A 17,547-nucleotide genomic window follows, 5' to 3' on the forward strand; every position below is an offset into this window, starting at 1 on the left:
CCGTCCCCATTGACTTACATTGTAAGTCTGGACGGATCCGTTTGCTTCCGCACGCCCAGGCGGACACCCGAACGCTGCAAGCTGCGTTCAGGTGTCCGCCTGATGAGCGGAGCGGAGCACAAACGGAGCCAGACTGATGCATTCTGAGCGGATCCGCATCCATTCAGAATGCATTGGGGCTGGACGGATCCGTTCGGGGCCGCTTGTGAGAGCCTTCAAACGGAGCTCACAAGCGGACACCCGAACGCTAGTGTGAAAGTAGCCTAAACCAATGAAAAATTATACATGATTTAAAAAATAAATAAATAAACTATTACACTTTAATGATGATATGGGGGTTGTGCCCTGAGAATAATTTTCTCTGGTGGGCTTAAGGAACCCCAGTCCGGGTGCATAATGATATGATGCACTCAGCGTTAGGCATCATTCACAAGACTGTATTTTTGGTCAGCATACATTCCACACTTTTTGCGGATCAAATACCCATTCATTTTTATGGGGCAGCAGAAAATGTGGACAGCACACAGATGTCATCCATGTGCTGGTAGCATCCATCCAGCCTTGCCACAAATAATAGAACATGTCCTGTTTTTGTTTTGCAGACAAGAATAGACATTTCTACAATACTGCCCGCAAAAGGTGTGATACACACATGGATTACATCTGTATTTTGTGGATTTGTTAGTTTGCGGACCGCAAAATGGATAGGGTCGTGTGCAGGAGTCCTTAGTTAAGCATCAGATGCTTACTTACCTGGCCAGTTGCCACAGGTGCCCTCGTGAATTTAATTGTATAACTGTTCTGAGGATGGTGATACAGTTTAACAATGCCTCCAGGCACGGGATCTCATGACATTCTGCCCTGCTGTTCACCCTCATAGGCTACAGGCCACTATATGACTCATTGTACAAATGAAGCAGGGGCACAGGAGTCTCAGGCGTCTTTCTTTGGCCACTTGAGGAACATATTACAGGGGCCACTATAGGTATCATTACCAGGGAAAATCCAGGCAGCATGCTGAAGATAGGGCTGTCTCAGAGCTGTGGCCCACATCTTATCTCCTAAGCCTCCTCCTCCATCTCATTTAGAGACAACTGGACGATGGGAGGACAAAACATGGCAGCTATTTGTGGTCATCATGGAAGTACAGCTTCTGTGGCAGTATTTTGTGCACACTGTGGTATTTCAGGTTCTGCTGGGACGATATTTTGTGCTTCACTATGCTATTGCTGACACCACCTACTTGTGTTGGCTATGCCCAGTTGTGTTGCCCTGCCTTCTGTTAAATTGGAACTGCATGCAGCATGGGGGCCACTTTTTTTCCCAGGACCATTTTAGGTTCCAGTTCGCCCCTGGAAACAGAAATCGTACAAGAGCCACTAGCAGCGTTTTTTGTACAGCAAAATGCAGGACACTGATGGACCCCATTATAGTGAATGGGACCTGGTGGGGCCCAGCGACTTCTGGCTATGGTGTATACGGAAATTCCAGTATTCTCTTTCTCTGCCACAACAGAATACAGGAATGCCTGCCACAGATGTGGACGTAGCCTAACATTTTTGTAACTCCCCACCCCTAATGTGGTTAGGTCTAAATAAATAGATCAAGAACATGTTCTCATCTATTAAATCCATTCCTTTTATTGACATTAATTGTAACAGTAACACAATTGCTTATCAGTCCAATCAATGAATCAATGTTATTGTCAGTGTGGTTTGGAAAACATTAAATTATTTAACTTGCATAAAGAGAATCATTGCCCAAAGTGTTTATTTTGTAGCCATAAGTTGTTAAATCTTATAACTATTTTGAAATGTTTATTTTTGGAAAGCTGATGAACCTACTGAAAGATTCTGACATTTCTGGTGGTTTGGAAATATTACATTATTTCTAAGCAAATAAGTAATTAATTTTCTTTTTCAATCCATGCAATCGGCTTTAGCACAAAATAAAATACATGACCCAAATACAAACAAAATAACAGATACATATGCAGATATGACTTTTATTTCAAACCGGAACAGTGAAGAATGCTGGGTCCTAAAAAACATCAAAGGGAATCTGTCACCTCATGAATAGTACTTTTGCCACTGACCACTAATTTGTATGTGGTGGATACTCACCTCGCCTCCCCACTGTGCATCTGCAAACCGACCATGGAATACATTGAGAGGACTCATGAATACAACTGGCCAAAACCATACTACCACCACCATGTTTCACAGATGGGATGAGGTTTTTATTCCTGAATGCAGTGCTTTCCTATCTCCAACTCTAACGCTTTTCATTTAAACTGCAAAGCTCTATTTTGGGCTCATTCACCCAAACACATTGTTCCAATAACCTTCTGGCTTGTACAGGAGATCCATAGCAAACTACAGACAGGCAGCAATGTTCTTTTTTTACATCAATCCTGCCACGCACAATATTTTTGTTCGGTGTCCTCTTGATGGTGGACACATTACCTAATGTGAGAAAGGCCTTTCGTTGCTTGGAGGTTACCTTGGGTTCCTTTGTGACCTTGCAGACTATTATACGGCTTGCATAAGCGTGATCTCTGTTGTTTGATAACTCCTGGGGGGGTTAACAATGGTCTTGAATTTCCCCCATTTATACACAATCTGTCTGTGGCTTGATGGAGTCCAAACTCTTTAGAGATGGCTTTTGTAATCTTTTCCAGCCTGATGAGTACCTACAAGTCTTGCAATATTATGAAAAACTGCGGCACTCCAGTATCTTAGAAATTATCTCCTTTATTTCACTGAGACAGCGACGTTTCGACCTGTTAGGTCTTTATCAAGCTCAGAAATACACATCAATAGTGAACATATATAGTCACCAAATAGAGGATATAATGCACACTTTACTCTTACACCTGGTGTAAGAGTAAAGTGCGCATTATATCCTCTATGGACGGATCCCACAGCCTGGGATAGGTGGTAAGAAATAGAGTGAGACATTAATTTGGAGATAGGAGATGTCTGTTGAGTGATGTGGATAACAAAAGATAAGATTTTTTTTACTTGAAGGGGGCGGTATTATTTAATTTAGGTGGAGTTAAGATTGACAAATTGTTGGAATTTGGTGACTATATATGTTCACTATTGATGTGTATTTCTGAGTTTGATAAAGACCTAACAGATCTCGGTGAAATAAAAAGAGATAATTTCTAAGATACTGGAGTGCCGCAGTTTTTCATAATATTGCAAGTTACTAAGGAGTTTGGGAGGCCAGAATTCAATGCTGTGGGCACCGCCACGAAATGGAAAGACTGGAATAATACAGTGAGTAGTGCTGTCTTATCTACAATTTTTGAAGTACCTACAAGTCTTCTTCTGAGGTCCTTAGAAATCTTGTGCCATTATGCACTTGCATAAATGTGTTGTGAAGATCAGACTTTGATATATCCCTGTTCTTTAAATAGCTGGTGACCTAATCACACCTGATTGTCAACCTATCGATTGAAAACACCGGACTCTAATTTCACCTTCAAATTATCTACTATTCTTCAAGGTTCACATACTTTTGCCGCTCACATATTGGATCATTTTCCTCAATAAATAAATGACCAACTCAAATATTTTTGAATCATTTCTTTGATTTGGCTATCTTTGTCTATTTTTAGGAATTGTGTGAAAATATGATTTAGTTTTAGGTCAAATTTGTGCAGAAATACAGTATATTCTGAAGGGTCCACAAACTTTTAAGCACCGCTGTAAATGCTTAAGAGTGACTACAGGTTATAATGTATTAGCAAATAAGGAAAGACTAATATGAAATTGCAGTTCCTGTTTGAGCCCGGTGGTGGAATTTCTTGACATCATGTTCTGCCCTAGTCAGCTGTTTCCGTTAGGCATCTTGCACACGAACGTTGTGTGCCTGTGGCCGTATTGCGGCTGCGGACCCATTCACTTGAATGGGTCCGCAATCCTGGAGATGCTGAATGGAAGCATGGATTGGAATCCCATGGAAGCACTACGGAGTGCTTCTGTGGTGTTTCTGTCCCTGCCTCCTCCTGTTCTATTTATTTGCGGTGCGGTCAGATCACGGACCCATTCAAATTGAATGGGTCTCGATCTGTCCCGGCCGCCAGACAGATGTTGCCCGTGCATTGGGGACCGCAACATATATTTAATCGCCTTAAGGGCTCACTAGAAATAACACTATACATAAGGAATATATACAGTGGTCTGAGGTTACAAATACAGGTGATATGGTACAAACAGGGTTAAGCAGAACAAAAGTCAGTTTACCAGATGGATGAGTCCATTTGGGTTGTGATGAGTTCTTAGCTGTATTCACATGGAGGGCAGTGATGTCAGCAGGTTGCAGGTCCCTCTAAACACATGGCACGATGTGACCCTCCTTCAGAGAAAAGATGCCGCCCGCTGGCTTGCATGGGCTTTTGACCTGTAGCCGGCCACTCCCCTCCCCGCTTCTGGGAAGGGTCCCCTCCTCCTCTTCTGGGCTGGCAGCCAAGGACCCACAAAACCCATTAGGGCCCAAAGCTCCAGACCAGGAGGTCCCATGGAGATGGTTCTGGGACCAACAGATCCGCCTGGGTTCCGGCTACAAGTGGAGTCCAAACATGGTACCATCATTTGATTTCTGTGGGGAGATATTTATATCTCCCCTCCCGGGCATCCTATTACCAAACTAAGAGTAGGAGCCTGACCGTCTTGGCCACAGGATCGCAAATATATATTTGACCTATATAATATTTGACTATTATATAGGGTAAGAAACCAACCCGCGGTAGCATATAACTAGGCTGAAACACGGACGTGGGGATTCGTGATCAAGATACAAGACAGCACAAGATTAAATTATATATTTAATCACCTAAGGGCTCACTAGAAATAACACTATACACACAAGGAATATATACAGTGGTCTGAGGTTACAAATAGAGGTAATATGGTACAAACAGGGTTAAGCAGAACAAAAGTCAGTTTATGGATGAGTCAATTTGGGTTGTGAGGAGTTCTTAGCTGTATTCACATGGAGGGCAGTGATGTCAGCAGGTTGCAGGTCCCTCTAAACACATGGCACGATGTGACCCTCCTTCAGAGAAAAGATGCCGCCCGCTGGCTTGCATGGGCTTTTGACCTGTAGGCGGCTGCTCCCCTCCCCTGGGAAGGGTCCCCTCCTCCTCTTCTGGGATGGAAGCCAAGGACCCACAAAACCTATTAGGGCCCATAGCTCCAGACCAGGAGGTCCCAGGGAGATGGTTCTGGGAACAACAGATCCGCCCGGGTTCCGGCTACAAGTAGAGTCCAAACATGGTACCATCATTTGGTTTCTGTGGGGAGATATTTATATCTCCCCTCCCGGGCATCCTATTACCAAACTAAGAGTAGGAGCCTGACCGTCTTGGCAACAGGATCGCAAATATATATTTGACTTATGTCTGGGATGGACGGGCGATTCATAATTCCTCATGATGTCTGGGGGGAAATAATAGATCTGGGCAAGGGCTGAGACCCCCTGCTGGGAGTTTTACTGCAGGATTAGCTTGGCCTCCGTGCTGTTTGTGTTAGGTGTGATTATGCCCACATGTGGCCTACTTGAAGCCAGAGCCCCTGTGGAGTTCACTACCTCTGCTATCTGACAAGCAGATGGTTGGAGTGAGAACTTATTTTGCATGTACACTGACAAAGGTGAATCAGATGAAAATCATGGCTATCATTAAATAATGATCCATATTCCTCACACCTCCCCCTTTTAGAGGGCGCCAGGGGGCAGCACCATCCTGTGTTCCCCCGTGTGCCCATCCGCACCCTCTCCTTGCCGGGATAGCCTGTCGGCGTTCCCGTGGTCATGGCCATTCTTGTGGCGAATGGTCAAGTGATACTGCTGGAGTGCGAGGCTCCAGCGTAGCAGCCTTCCATTCATCCCTGATACGGTGTTCAATCAGCTAAGGGGATTGTGGTCCATCTTCACAGTGAAGCTGCGCCCGTATAAATACGGCTGCAACCGTTGCAGTGCCCAGACAATGGCCAGGCACTCCTTCTCCATTGTGGAGTATGCCACCTCCCTCGGCAGGAGCTTCCGCTTCAGGTACAGAAAGAGGTGTTCCTGGTCTGCATTGTCAACCTGGCTGACCACGGCACCGAAGCCTAAATCACTGGCGTCGGTCTGTACTATAAACGGCCATCTGAAGTTGGCTGCTTGTAGTACAGGGAAGCTTGAGAGGGCGGCCTTCAGCGTCCGGAAGGCTGTCTCGCAGTCGTTTGTCCAATCGACTGCGGAGGGCAGCTTCTTGGTGAGGTCCGTTAGGGGCTTCGCCAGGCTACTATAGTGGGGAACGAACCTCCTATAGCAGTGATGGTGAACCTTTTAGAGACCGAGTGCCCAAACTGCAACCAAATACCCACTTATTTATCACAAAGTGCCAACACGGCAATTTAACCTGAATACCAATATAGTATATCTTCCATGTACTTTATCATTTAGCTATAATAGCTTAATAGCCTACATTCAGTGTGCTGCCTGTGCTGTTCATAGTGCGTCTTGTGCTGATGAATGGCAGGAAAAAGTCTAAAGCATATTGGTACGCCATAGACTTTTTCCAAGGCGCGGGTGCCCACAGAGAGGGCTCTGAGTGCCGCCTCTGGCACCCGTGCCATAGGTTCGCCATCACTGTCCTATAGTACCCGGCAGTGCCCAGGAAGGACATCACCTGTTTCTTGGTCCTGGGGGTCGGCCAGGATGCGATGGCATCCACATTTCCAGGCTCTGGCTTCAGGGTCTCCCCGCCTACCCGGTGCCCCAGGTAGTGCACCTCACTCATGCCCAGCTGGCACTTTTCCGGCGTGATGGTCAAGCCTGCCTGGCGGATCCGCCCGAGCACCAGCGTCAGGTGCTCTAGGGGATCCTCCCATGTGGGACTGAAGACGGCAATGTTATCCAGCTACGCGGCTGTGTACTCTTCAAGTCCCTTAAGCAGCGTGTTGACCATCCGCTGAAAAGTGGCAGGGGCATTCTTCATGCTGAACGGCATAACAGTGGACTCGTACAATCCAAAGGGGGTAATAAAGGCAGAGCGTTCCCGCGCCTCACGGGTCAGGAGAATCTGCCAATACCCCCGGCTCAGATCCATGATGGTCAGGTACTGGGCCCCGGCCAACTCATCGAGTAGGTCATCGATGCGTGGCATTGGGTACGCATCGGTGACCGAGACTGCGTTGAGTCCCCTGTAGTCCACACAGAACCGGCTGGTCCGGTCCTTCTTTGGGACGAGGACCACAGGCGATGCCCAAGTGCTGTTGGATGTCTGGATGACCCCCAGCTTCAGCATCTCGTCAATCTCCTGGCGCATGTGCTGCTGGACCTCCAAGGAAACCCGATATGCTAAACACCGGATTGGGGGGTGATCCCTGGTGTCCACATGATGGACGGCCAACTCTGTCCTTCCGGGCTTGTTGCTGAACAATTCCCGGAAGGGGTGAAGGGTGTCCCATAGCTGGGACCCTTGGTCCTTCAAGAGCTGTTGGCCCACCTCCACATCCTCGATGGACCCACCCGCCTTCACCTGGGCGAGCATGTCCAGGAGGCTTTCCTCCTCCCCCTCTTCTGGAAGGTTGCAGACAGGGAGGGCACATGCCTCCCTCTCCTGATGTGCCTTCATCATGTTCACGTGGAAGGCCTTCCGCCTTCCCTGGGCGTGGTCCACGGTGACCAGGTACGTCACGGCTTTGAGGCGCTGATGCATGAGGTACGGGCCTTCCCAGGCCGCCTGAAGCTCGTCCTGAGGTACGGGGACCAGTACCCATACCTTTTGACCCACCTGGTAGGTCCTCTCACAACAGTTCTGGTCGTATCATCGCTTCTGGTCGGCCTGGGACCGCTCCATATTATCGTGCACCAGCTGCGACAAGGCCTGCATCTTGTTTCAGAAGCGCATGACATACTCGATGACCAACACTCCAGGGGTGGCTACATCTCCCTCCCAGACCTCTTTCACCAGAGCCCGGGGCCCCCGCACATGTCGCCCGTACAGGAGCTTGAAGGGGGAGAACCCCATGGAGGCCTGTGGGACCTCTCGGTAGGCAAACAGCAGATGTGAGAGGTAACTCTCCCAGTCACGCTCGTGGGAGTCGACCAACATCTTAAGCATCTGCTTTAAGGTGCCATTAAACTGTTCGCACAGGCCGTTGGTCTGTGGGTGGTACGGGCTGGTCACCAGATGTTGCACCTGGGTTTGCCTACAGAGAGACTCCATCAATTGCAACATGAACTGGGTCCCCCGGTCGGTGAGCATTTCCTGGGGAAAGCCCACTCTGGAGAAAATCTCCAGCAAGGCGTTGGCCACCTTGTCGGCCCGTATGGAGGACAAGGCTACCGCCTGCAGGTACCGAGTGGTGTAGTCGACTACCGTTAATATGAAGCGTTTCCTGGAGCTGCTGGGAATGGACAACACCCACCCTCCTAAAAGGCTCTTCAATTATGGGCAGCATTACCAGTGGGGCGCCGCCCCGCCTTACCCACCCGCTGGCAGGTGTCATATGAACGGCAGTAGGCAACCACATCGGCCCCCATCTTTGGCCAGTAGAAATACTAGGCTAATCTGGCCTTTGTCTTAGCGACCCCTAGGTGTCCAGCCATCGGAATCTTATGCGCAACCCACAACAACTCCATCCTGAACTGGTAGGGTACCACTAGCTGTCAGTCCCTAGGCCACGGCTCTGGTGAACCCTGCTGGACCGTGACCCGGTACAGCCATCCTTGGTCCCAGACCATCCGCTCAAGGTCTTAGTCCAAGGGGGCTGTGCCGCCTGCACCTTGAGAGCGGTCAGGCTGGCGTCAGTCACTAAGGCTGTCTGAAACTCCTGACTGGACGTGGCCAGAATAGAAAAGACTGCCACGTCCCCTGTCAGGTCCCCGGGACCTGTCTCCTGGCCTACATCTGACTCGGCAGCCACTTGGTTGGAAGGGGGAAAGCCATCAGACCCCTGAGGGGCCCCTAGGGGATCACTCCCACTGTGCGTGACAGCAGCTATGGCCGCTGCCACCGCTGGTAGTGCCTGCTTCCTTCAGACCAAGTCGCCAGTCCAGACGGACTAACCTAGCCCTCTGACATCCCAGTTGTGGAGAAATCCTGCACTGAGGCTTTACCTGGGAGCCCTAATTCTCCTGGGACAGCCCTGACCTCATTTGCATCCTCCTCCCCTGCAGCTGTCTGCCCCCTGCTTGTCCCCTCAGTCACCACACCTGAGGACAACAGGTTCCAGCATGCTTGTTGGCCACACCCTGGGGCCTCACCACAGATGTCGTGAATGACCCCCTCCCCACTGAGGGGAGAGGCACACATTACATCCCCTTCACACATTACATCCCCCACCCCCACATCCCCATCAACAGGCATGTTAGGTACATTAACAGTATCAACAGGGGTGGACATGACATCACATGCTGGGGGATCGGACCTCGGGGTGTCAGCGGCCACGTACTTAGACACAAGCCGCCCCAGGTCCGTCCTCAGCAAAACGCTGGCAGGGATATTTCAGGATACCCCCACCTCCCTTACTCCTCAACCGCACCACAGTCCAAATAAACCTTGGCGACAGGCAGCGCCGGTTCTACTCCTCCAATCCCGGAGACAGTAAGGGATCTTCCAGGCAATAAATCATGGGGTGCCACCAGTTCAGGCCGTACCAGAGACATCTCAGCACCGGTGTCTCTAAGTCCCATGGCCACGGCCTGGCCCACGGTGACCGGTTGAAAATTGTCAAAAGACCTCCCATAACCCCCATCCACACACAACACAGTGGATGGTTTCCGGGTCGATGACTGGGACGGGTCCCTCGGGCGCTGGGAACACATGGCCTTGAAGTGTCCTGGCTGTTTACAGAGGTGGCAAAGTCGGTGTTCCCCCACCGACGTAGAAAGTTAAGCCGGGGCCGGTGCCTACTTGGGCCTAGGGGCAGGGGCAGCAGAGGCAGAGTGTGTCTTACCCCCTCTCCAGCTGACAGATTTCCAGGCCTCTGAAGTCCGGTTGTTGGTGTACTCGTCAGCCAGAGGTGCTGTTGCAGAGGCCCCCTTTGGCTTCCAGTCACGGAGGTACTGCTGGAGGTCCTCCGGCAATTCCACAAGAACTGCTCTGTGGCAATGAGCTCCTGCTGGATGGTGGTGAGCTCCAATCCTGTGGTCCATTTGTCGACCACTCTCAGCAGGGCCCGCATGTGATCGGCCCAGATCTGGGTAGAACCCCGCTGCAAATTCCTGAGCTTTTTCCGGTATGTCTCAGGGGTCCAGTTGTACTGCTGAACCAGAGCCTGCTTGATGTCCTCATAGCTCAGGATGGTCTCGCTGGGCAGGTACCCAAAGATTTCAAGGGCTTTTCCCCTGAGACATGGCATTAGGAATCGGACCCACTGTTCCTCCGGCAGCTGGTACTGATGGCAGGCCGTCTCAAACGCCAAAAGGAAAGTGTCCAAGTCCCCATCTTTGTCCAGCAGTCGGAAGTCCTCCGTCTTCAGTTTTGGAATCCGGATCTCTGGAGTCTCACCTTGGGCTAGGGAGGGCTGCTGGAGTTGGAGCTGGAGCTGGAGCACTTGCAGCTGGTGCTCGTGCTCTGCAGCCTCTGCTTGCTCACAACACTTTGCAGCTGCCATGAGGATCGCCTTAGGAAGCCTGGTCTTCGGCCTGGAAACGGTCCAGGGCATCCTGTAAGAGAGCAGCCGAGCCTGCCTGGCTGGGGGGGATGGGCAGGTGGAGTGAGGCCCACGGCGGACCTCACGGCCGGCAACTGGCTCCTTGGGGAGCCTTGGCTGTGCTCCCCCTCGCTTTGAAGAAAGTCGCCTTCCACCTCCCCTCGGCCCCTCATCTGGATTGCGTCCTCCCTGCCACCATTCATAGCATCGGCTTTGCTCCTTGTGATACTGGCCGTCATTGTAACTAATGATCACTGACACAGACTGCAACCTGATGCACACACACACCTTATGGTATTTGCACTCAGACTGTCTAGTGTTGAGCAGATCTTAAGACCCCAGCGGCAAACGCTACTTCTGGTAGACTTCAGTGTCTGGGAGTATGGGTCCCACACTCACACACACTAGTATCTCGATCCCACTTTGCTGCCACCAATATGTGACGAATACTGTACCCTTCGTGCCCCGACTGACGCTGGACATCAACTACGTCAAGCTCACGAGATACGGTATGGTCACTGGGTACCAAGGAGTGACGTTACGCCGTCCTGGAGGAGCGGGTAAGGTCAGTCTTGGTACAGTTTTCAAAGACCCCTCCTGTACACACAGGCTCAGAGAGGCAAAAAGCTGAGAGAGCCTTTGCACTGCCCTACTAAAACAGCGTGTTCTCAGCCCGTGAAGACTGCCACCAGTTTCTTGTTTGATATAAGCCCGCTCCTCTTGCGGGATTATATAGGGTAAGAAACCAACCCGCGGTAGCATATAACTAGGCTGAAACACGGACGTGGGGATTCGTGATCAAGATACAAGACAGCACAAGATTAAATTATATATTTAATCACCTAAGGGCTCACTAGAAATAACACTATACACACAAGGAATATATACAGTGGTCTGAGGTTACAAATAGAGGTAATATGGTACAAACAGGGTTAAGCAGAACAAAAGTCAGTTTATGGATGAGTCCATTTGGGTTGTGAGGAGTTCTTAGCTGTATTCACATGGAGGGCAGTGATGTCAGCAGGTTGCAGGTCCCTCTAAACACATGGCACGATGTGACCCTCCTTCAGAGAAAAGATGCCGCCCGCTGGCTTGCATGGGCTTTTGACCTGTAGGCGGCTGCTCCCCTCCCCTGGGAAGGGTCCCCTCCTCCTCTTCTGGGATGGAAGCCAAGGACCCACAAAACCTATTAGGGCCCATAGCTCCAGACCAGGAGGTCCCAGGGAGATGGTTCTGGGAACAACAGATCCGCCCGGGTTCCGGCTACAAGTAGAGTCCAAACATGGTACCATCATTTGGTTTCTGTGGGGAGATATTTATATCTCCCCTCCCGGGCATCCTATTACCAAACTAAGAGTAGGAGCCTGACCGTCTTGGCCACAGGATCGCAAATATATATTTGACTTATGTCTGGGATGGACGGGCGATTCATAATTCCTCATGAATCGCCGGTTCCATGATGTCTGGGGGAAAATTATAGATCTGGGCAAGGGCTGAGACCACTGCCGGGAGTTTTCCTGCAGGATTAGGCTACTTTCACACTAGCGTTCGGGTGTCCGCTCGTGCGCACCGTTTGAAGGGGCTCACGAGCGGCCCCGAACGCATCCGTCTGGCCCCAATGCATTCTCAGTGGAGGCGGATCCACTGAGAATGCATCCGCCTGCCAGCGTTCAGCCTCCGCTCCGCTCAGTGAGCGGACACCTGAACGCTGCTTGCAGCGTTCGGGTGTCCGCCTGGCCGTGCGGAGGCGAGCGGATCCGTCCACACTTACAATGTAAGTCAATGGGGACAGATCCGCTTGAAGATGACTCTATATGGCTCAATCTTCAAGCGGATCCGTTCCCCATTGACTTTCAATGTAAAGTCTGAACGGATCCGCTCAGGCTACTTTCAGACTTAGAAAATTTTCTAAGTAATAATGCAGACGGATCCGTTCTGAACGGATGCAAACGTCTGCATTATCGGAGCGGATCCGTCTGATGAAACATCAGACGGATCCGCTCCGAACGCTAGTGTGAAAGTAGCCTTAGCTTGGCCTCCGTGCTGTCTGTGTTAGGTGTGATTATGCCCACATTTGGCCTACTTGAAGCCAGAGCCCCTGTGGAGTTCACTATATCTGCTATCTGACAAGCAGATGGTTGGAGTGAGAACTTATTTTGCATGTACACTGACTGACAAAGGTGAATCAGATGAAAATCATGGCTGCCATTAAATAATGATCCATATTCCTCACACTCACAAACTGTTTCTATCAGTGCAATTCTGCCATTGCCTGCAGGTTTCATCGTTACCATGTCGGGTTACATAAGACTTTTTGATTGCTTTTTATTTCTTTTTTTGTGTGTGACGGATAAGCAAAATACAGTAATTCTAGCATTGCTTTTTAGTTTTTATTTTACAGCGTTCTCATTGCAGGATAAATAACATAATTGTACATTTCAGAGCAGAACAGATCTGGCGATATGTTTTATTTTTAATTTCTTTCCATTAAATAACATTTTTCAGGGAAAAAGGTGGATTTTTATTCTAGCTAAAACTTTACTGAATTCTTATTTTTGGCATTTACCACAGGTGGACTTTGACTACTTACAGTATGTAGAACAGTAGATCATGGTGTCAGTGGAAAACTGACAGGCAATATATTAGGCCATGTCTCTGGTCGTTGTCAAACGTCTGGCTGCCATGTAAAGGCATTGGTAACCCGCAATCTCATTTGCAGGGGTGCTGAAGGGTGACACCTTTTTGAAACCACTTAGTCGCTATTGACTGCGCCATCCAATGGGCCGGCATTAGAAACGGCCGGCATTAGAGGTATCTCTTATTCTGGCCATTAGAGAAGGAGCTCCGGTTTAATTAGGCAGCTAAACACCAGACAGAGGAAACCAGTGCTAGGCTACACCTGCAATACTGTAAAAAGGTTTAAAGTCCATTAATGGCCATAGTAAAAAGGTGTATTGGCGCTTACTAGGGGGTCACTAATTGAGACCTGCTAATCATTTGACCTACAGTTTTTATGCCTATGGATGGGTTTTGTTAGTTCATATAAAGATATCTACACAGGAATAGGACTACAGAATAGGCGTGTATATGTAATAAGTGTAAGGGCTAGCCTTAGGGGTGGCTTCCAGCAGTCGTACAAGGCCCATCAGCCTCCCTTGCAACTGCTGAGCTACATATGGCACTTAGAATTTGTTCACTGATTGAAAGCAGACCATATAGGGGGCCTACCAAAAGGTACGGCACAGGGCATCATCTAATATAAACCTTCTTGTTGAGGTTCATGTGTCAAGGTTAGAGATGGATATATTATGAGTTTGTACAGTTTTGGAAACAATTAGAATAAGAGCTGTCCATCAAACTGTTTTACAGAAAACTATCATAACTTATTTATGTAGCTGCCATAGCTCCTCTGGTTAAAATTTACTATGTGGTGCTCCTAATCAGGAACTGATTGAATTCATTCGAAAGCTGCAAGTCCTAAGTTTCATTCTGGCACAAGTCCATCAAGAGAACATTTTTTTTACACTGTGTCAAGGAAAACATTGTTATCTAATTACAAATTCTATAAAGACCCCTGTGCTACCAGGCACACATAGGCACATTGTTCTCAAGCAATGTCTCTAGAGGACAATTGATCCTTTAATACGTCCCGCAGGAATACTCATAACTTGGCCGTGTATCTGATGGATTTCAGTAAGAGGTTCGGTCGCTTCCAGAACTAGAGGAGAAAAAAAAAAGCCAGAGCTAATTACAGAACGTGTAAATTAACATAGCAAAAGCTGCCAGGAAAGTATGATTGGGTTGTGGGGTAAAGTCTCATAAAGTAAGAGGACCTTTCCAAGAATTTTAGAAACAAAAGAAAAATTATTCTCAGAAATGTTTAGCATAGCCGAGCTTCCCCAGCCGGTACTCCCCAATGGATTGAAGTATTTAATCACAAATTACTTCTGTCTGCACACACTGATCCATATTACATTTCTGGGTTGCCTATACTACAGCCGATGCCAAGCTTCCAATGGTTTTAAGCAAGACGTTCCTTTCACACCATTAGTGTGGTATGTCTTTCTCAGGAACATTTGGAACACTAACAATAACATTTGTATATATTTCTAATAATTTATGGTATTAAACATGAATTCACCGAGTCACATGAGCTCTATGAGCAGCTACGGATGAATGTTATAGTCATAAATCATGATTATAGGTAATCTATCTCAAAAGTATATTTTGAACTGTCCTACAGACACCAGAAGTATCATCTGTGAGCTCGGACCACCACTGATTTCCAGAATAAAGAGGCATCTCTGGTCTACAGGGTAGCTGAAACATTTGGATTGCAGTTCCTGGAAATCTCTAACATAAAATTCTGAGCAAAGCACTGGCCTTAAATAGCCTTTTAGAATGATATGTCAGTTTAAGGTGATGGAAAGCTCTAAATGACACCAAATGGGGTTTAGAGTTTCTTCACCGTTGGATTTCCTTCTAATTATTTAAAATACGGTCTAATAATGGACAACCCTTGGGCCACATTGTTAGGCTTTATGCACACAGGTGTATTAGGGTTTCATACATGAATCCCAAATATGGTTGAAATGCATTTAGTTGGGGATATGCATGCCATATTATAGTCATCTACAAATATACAGAGATGTTAATCATTTCCATGTGTAGTTGCCACTTGTAGATAATAGCCCCATAAAAAAAAAAAAAAAAAAGCTGATTTTGTCAGGGAAGCCTTGTCTCACCAGATATAAGATGTAGTAGATGAATGGTAATTTATGTAGCACATGGACCACTTTCATCTGCCAAATAAATAGCTGATCTTTCATAGCGGCTCTCAATTTTGACTTTCAAAGGGGAACTATAGTGTCCAATTCAACTAATAGGTGGTGTAAAGTTAGAAAAAGAAAATAAGTATCTAATTTATCTCTATGTCACTTTTGGCATTTTGGTGTCTTTTTTATTATTATTAAGCAAAATATGCTATTTTTCGAAAATAAAATAAAAGTTAAAATGTAAGAAATTAAAAAAAGGCCTGCAAAAATCACCTAGTAAGGGACGGTAATACCAGGATATAATAATAAGCTGCAAGACTCCCATAGCTTGGCACAGCATTAAATCAGGTAACTAATTACATTTCAGAGGGTTTTTTTGTTTTTTGTTTTCTTTTAGCAAGTCGGTCATGTCTGGTATTAATCTGGAAAGAAAATAACTATTAAAAAGACAGTACTGGTAAGTGTCGCTCACATACTGCTTTTTTTTGCATCCTTATAATTAGGGATGAGCGAACTATTCAAGTTTGGCGTACAAGGTTTGGGTTCGGGTTATCTACGAATTCCGTTATGAACTTATGGATAAGTTATGGTCAGTGGTAACGGAATTCTTAGATAACCCGAACCGTGTACGCTGAACTTGAAAACACAAGTTCGCTCATCCCTACTTATAATCAAAAAAAAAGAGTGGATACAACTTTTTTTTAAAATCCATACCTGTTTAATCAGGTCAGCTTCTTTATTACCTTTCAACACATATGTGATTCTGTAATGCAATGTGACTTTCCATGTGTTGTAACTCCATCTCCTGGCTGGCAGGGGTAATTTGAAGGAGTACTTGTTTTCAAAAAATAGCTGAACTCCACTGAAGTCAATGACTGTTGTAGCTGAACTACACTGAAATGAATGAAGCTGGGCTGCAATACCACACACAACCTCTGGACAGGTGTGGTGCTATTTTTGGAATAAAGCAGCCATGTCATTCTTATCTTGGACAACCACCTTAAAGGCGATAACCGGGATAATACATTTTTTTGAAAAAGCCTTTTTTGAATGCTCTAAAAAACTAAGTTATACTTGACTTTTCCTCCAGCACTGTTTGCCACCAGTTCCTGCCTTACAAACTGCAGCGTTGATGTGCCAGTATACGTACATTACGTGACCGCTACAGCCAGTCACTGTCCTTAGCGGTTTATTTATATTTTTACTGCTCATTACTTCTCCATAATGAGAATGGTCTGTCTCTAGGTGTGGTCACTATTCTCTATCCACCAGCTTGACTTGCAATTTGTCGGGACCCCTAGAATTGCAAAAAAAAATCCAGCAGTGTTGGATTTTTGGGGGGGATTTCTGGGGTCATGGCAACTTAGGAGTTGCACAGCAACCCCAATTAGTTCAATGGCCACACTACTGAACAGCTCTCTTTGGTCACGTGACGGGTGTTGTGGCCAAGAGCGCCATGTAGCCCTGGCCTTAGAGAGACAGCATGAAAAGGTGAAAACCGCTACATGGCAGCTTATCCTGAAACGTTAAGTGAAACAATGGGTATGCTTTAAAGGGGGTTGTCTCACTTCAGCAAATGGCATTTATCATGTAGAGAAAGTTAATACAAGGCACTTATACTAATGTATTGTGATTGTGCATATTGTCTCCTTCGCTGGCTTGATTGACTTTTCAACATCATTATATACTGCTCATATTCAGGGGTTACGGTGACCACTGCAGCTCAGATACAAGGTGGCTGGGATGGGAGCTGCTGCCCATGCATGCCACTGCTGCTGGATTGCAGGGTGGTCGTAACCCCTGGATAGTAACTGTGTAGACATAATGTGATAGAAAAATGAATGAAACCAGCAAAGCAGGCAATGTAGACAATCACAATACATTAGTAAGTGCTTTGTATCAGGGGCGAAGTGAAGGGGAAAACGGGGCACATGCCCCGAGCACAGAGGCTGGAGGGGGCACACCCTTCCAGAAGTTTCTTTCACCACCAGGCAGTTCATTTCCATAGTGAAGCATAGAGACCTCCGCTCCCTGCTTCACTGTCCTGCTGATCTCTGATCAGATCCACAGGCGTAGTTTGTGCTGTTTAAACATAAAGGCGCACCATAGGGTAATGC

This window comes from Bufo bufo, chromosome 3, assembly GCF_905171765.1.
Source record: "Bufo bufo chromosome 3, aBufBuf1.1, whole genome shotgun sequence".
NCBI classification, from domain to species: Eukaryota; Metazoa; Chordata; class Amphibia; order Anura; family Bufonidae; genus Bufo; species Bufo bufo.